General features: G+C 36.6%; 1 long non-coding RNA gene across 1 annotated transcript; it reads right to left on the bottom strand.

The window, feature by feature from the left end:
• Positions 1–713: 713 nt before the first annotated feature.
• LOC113290077 lies at positions 714–3,976 on the bottom strand. Its single transcript, XR_003331380.1, has 2 exons — positions 2,602–3,976; positions 714–1,408 (listed from the first exon to the last, which is right to left on the bottom strand). It is a non-coding gene; the product is annotated as an uncharacterized LOC113290077 (long non-coding RNA).
• Between the last annotated feature and the right edge of the window lie 994 nt (positions 3,977–4,970).

Below are 4,970 nucleotides of genomic sequence, written 5' to 3'. Positions count from 1 at the left end.
TTCATCTAGTTCAGTTCTTCCATGCTCTTAATTGCATTGTACACTCATCATCACTCTGATTTCTGAGCAAGAACTACTTCAGCTGCAACTTATACCCCCTGCTCAAGCTTTGAGTCCTCAGCTGCAACCACCAACACACTCCCATGCTAGCTCTTCCACGTGCAATCACCCAGCCAACAAAACATCCATTTCAACTATGAATTCCACCATCTCAAAGCAGTCACCAGGACCATCACTTACTATTGCATCTGCACTTTCATCTACTCAGTTTCACCATCTTCAGTTGCAACTGCTTATCATCCAACACCTCCAACATCTTGACCACAACTTCTTTTGCAATATCTACCACTCTTTCACCTCATGGTACCATCTCAAACACAATCTCTCAGGAATTCCATAGCAGCATCAACATAAACCCCATTTCTGCATCACAACATTCCTTGCATCAGTTCAGCTCCAGAGCATCTCCCTTGCTTCCTGAAACACCTGCAATGCTCCTAACATTCATCTATATTTCATCAAATACCAATGGCACCAATTCTCTGCAGTAACACTTCAATATCTCATCATCAACAACTTCTTCGATTACAACAAACAATCATCATCGACTGCAGAAACCCATTCCTGATTTCCTTCTCAATTCCTTAGATCTCATCTGTAACTCTGCCAACACACAAATCATCTCAAAACCCTTTAATCTTCTCTTCTTCAGTGTACTCTTCGAATCCAACACAAACCCATGATTCCAAACTCAAATTCGAGTTGAACCCTTCATTCATCAACACCTAACTCTTCACAGATCGAAACCCTAACTTCCATTTCAGTTTCAAATCAATAACCAGATGACAACAGCTTCATCTTCACCATAATTGTAACGATAATCTTCACCAGTTCTTCTCAAATTCACCAGTTCCAAAACCCTAAACTGAATCGAGCTCTGAATCTCGTTCTTCAACAACAACAGGGTCTTCTCGATTCACATTAAATGAACCCTAACTTTCGATTTCCGCTTCTCGATGTCTCACCAACATCACCAGAATTGAACCCATCAAAATCCCTCGAATTTCATTAACGATTCTCTGATTCCTTCTCTTAATTTCAAACACGCAGAGACCCTGAACTCAGCCGCACACTCTTCTGAGTTAGAAACCAAATGATTGAGAAATAACTCTCTTCTGAATTCTAGGGCTTGTGTAGTAGAATGGATGCCACCACCCAGGTGAGGCAGATAACGGGTCAACCAGAATGATTCTAGGCACCCGATGAATTGATATAGGACACCAAAATTATTTGCCCCTAATTCCATAGGTTGACTCCGCGCAGCATTAGCCATTGAAATGCCGTTTTTGTCATTTTCGCTCCAAATGAGCGTTTTCTTCTTCTTTTGCTCATAATGACTCCATTGCACCTGATAATCTCAAAACTAAACATAAGAGATGCAATTCACAAGAATAATAGAAAAGAAAGCATAAATACTAGATATAAAATTAGGTGTTTTACAACACCTATCATTCTCGGAGAAGAATTATAGAGTTAGGGTTTTGCAAAAAGTTTAAGGAATAATTAGAAGACAAAATTTATATAAAGGGGGATTGAATTAATAATGGGTTTGCTCTTGATTGAAGTATAGTTGGATGAATTGGGGTTAATTGGATATCTTTGGGTTGTGTTGGAGGTGAATCGAGAATTAGGGTTTGCTAGTGATTTCAGTTACATGAGAAGAGTATATAGAAGTTATTGATGTTGAATGGATGGAAGCAATAAAGAGTAATTCAAGATTAAAAAAGATTAGTGGTGGTGCTGGAGATGATTGAAGTTGCATGAGACCTGAGGTATAAGTATAGAACTGGTGGTAATGGTAAGGTTTGCTGTGATGATTAGTTGAATTGAGCCAAGGGAAGAAGGGTGGATTCTAATTGCTGAAGCAAGATTAATCAAGGTAATTATTTCATGTAACAGTTTAGTAGGATTATTCATCTTATTTGTTAGACTTATGTGATGATTCTTGAATTTAGAACTTGAAATGAATAAGGGAACGAAATTGTGGATGTATGAATGATGTTGGATGTCAAGGATTGCTTGCACTGGTGGTGATATTGTTGTTGAATTTAGTGGCGGTTGTGTATCAGATTATGGGTTTAAGTTGGAACTGTTGGTAGTGATGATATGAGCTGAGTTTGAGTGAGGCCATGAAAGTTTGTAATTGAGTTATTTAACTGGAGTTGCAGGTAATTGATCTGTTGGATGAATTGTGGTGGATATGGTTTTATGAGTTGTTGTTGGTGGTGATAAAATTAATGGTATTGGTGGAAAGGATGATACTGAATTTAAAGAACAGAGAGCTGATGATGTTGTTGAACTGGGCAGTTATAACTGGAAAGGAAAAAGAATAGTTGAACTGAGTTGGGCCAGATTGGGTTGCAGTTGAGCTATATTGCAGGAACATATATTCTGGTAATGTTAATAGGTCTATATCAATTGCAGGGAAGAGTTAAGTTGTAGTGAATTTATAAAAGTTATGACTGTCCAATATGATCAGTACATAAATATTCAATCAACATAATTATAGAATTCAAAGTAAAATTGTAATTTAAGCTTTACCTGCAATTGCAGTACTAAGCCATACTCTTCCTACATACACAGCTACATCTTCACTCTCTATTTCATTGTCACTTCCTTCTCAGACTTACACTGCAACCGGATTCCATTATTCAGTTTACTACAACCCAATACATCTCCCTCAATTACTAACACATGCAACACCAAATATACTTACACAATACCTTCTTCACAATTACAACACTATCTCATTTCACCTGCACCATTATACACTTGCAATCTGAACATCAGTTACAATCCACAAACCATCTGGAGATCACGATTACATCCACTGCAGACCATAATACCTCACCACCTTCAAATCCAACTACACAGACCACGCCAACAACATCATCATTTCACTTTATCTGCAACTCATTTCAACAGCAAACTCCAACATCTCCAACATTACAACCTACCTCATCATTAACTGCATTTCATTACTAGGTTGACAATACCCATTAGTTCAATCAACACTCAACAACCATCTTTTGTATTACGAAGTTCGACTATCAGATCACACCCATAATTTCATCTCTACTTGTGAAACCAGAATCATCATCTCTGTCTCAAACACAGATTTTAACATTCATCTAACTCTTTATTACATACTCACTCCACTCTCAACATCAAGATCACAGCTAACTCCAGTTCTATCTGAGATTCTCACATCCACCACCATTCTCAAAATCATACTCAGATAACTGTTCAATCTTAGTTTCAATAGTACCTTCAATATTTTCCATGCATTCAAAAATACCACAGTATCCACAACATCAACATCAACTTCCTTAATTCCACACCTGTAACTTCAGATACACCACAACTATAACTCTAGACCAAAATTACAATTCCATTCTACACTTATCTCAATCCAGGTTATATTCTCAATCACATCAACTAAATACTTTAATCAACTCAATCCAAAATAACGAAATTAGAACAATTAAAGACTTACCCAAGCTTTAACATCTTCTGAATCGCCAATCTACCAGATCAATTTCACTCATACCCTAACTTCAATTTGGGGAAGAACACATGAATCATAATTTCTCGATTCCCACCATAACAGCCCTAAACATCCAATCATACTTCAAATAAGAACAAACCCATCACTAGTTCAATCACCTTTACGTCAATTTCATCTTCTAATTCATCTTTAATCAAACTCAGAGAAACCCAAGCTCTTCAGTTCTTCACTAAACTTCTTGAATCAACAGATAATTCTTCTCCCTTGTCTTAAATAAACAAAACCCATCATTAATCAATCGATTCTATCATCAACCTCACTTAATCTCCAAAGAACAGCAAACCCTAATCTCGTTCTTCTCAGGTTGTCTCGAAACTCAATACGTCAAGAAGCAAGGGTTGAGTTTTGTTTAGTGGGCCTAATTAGTAAACTTGGGTTTAAAAGAAGTTTTCCCTTTGGAACATGTATTGGACTCTTATGGTCTGATTATCCTTTGGTTTCTTTTACAAAGTTGCAGATGATCATAAGACTTAATTACGGACTATAAAATCAACCCAATTGAATTAATAAACTCTTAGTTATGTTAAAGGTAGATAATGAGATATCATAATGGGCTTAGAACCATTGATAGTTCACTTAGCTTAAAAACTGGAACTTGTATGAGTTATGTTATGAGCCTTGTGTGAGCCTTTTTGGCTAAACTCGTAGAGTGCTTTTATGATTAACATTTAGTCTATTAACAACGACTGATTCGAAGGATGAACTAGTGGATCGTGGATCTCAAGGTAGGCGTGGCTGCTGATCCACGCCTAATCGTAAATATGGATGTTGACAATTCCGAACTCGCAAACTACCGACCAATATATCATAAAAGCTCTAGGTATAAATGTGAAGGAGCATATCCTATATACCACAGGTGGAAATTCTTATTTCCCATAATAATTCATGACAACAACAAAACATTACAATTCATTTCCAAACCATGGAAAGATTAACAGAACTAACAGAATAATCATAATCCAATTTAAACAAAGCATGGAATGCACAACTAGACAATGCATGAGTTTATTAAACAAAGACTTTCGTAAAGAAATAACAATGATTACAAAAGAGTCAAATGCATTCCAACCTCTGTTGATGACAAGCCACGCCTACCATGAGATCCACGATCCACTGGTTCATCCTTCGAATCGGTCGTTGTTAATAACTAACTGTTAATCATACAAGAACTCTAAGATTCTATCCGTAATAGCTCACACAAAAATCATACAGTTTTATCTAATGGTTCTAGGCCCATTTAAGGTTCTACACATCTTTTTTATCCATCTCCTGCATATTTAAAGGTTTAATAATTCAATTAGGTTGTTTCTCTAGTCCACTAGATAAGTCTTATGAATATCTA

The sequence above is a fragment of the Papaver somniferum genome, chromosome 6 (assembly GCF_003573695.1).
Source record: "Papaver somniferum cultivar HN1 chromosome 6, ASM357369v1, whole genome shotgun sequence".
NCBI classification, from domain to species: Eukaryota; Viridiplantae; Streptophyta; class Magnoliopsida; order Ranunculales; family Papaveraceae; genus Papaver; species Papaver somniferum.
The sequence above is the reverse complement of the archived record's forward strand: the minus strand, read 5'-3'. Positions and strand labels throughout refer to the sequence as shown.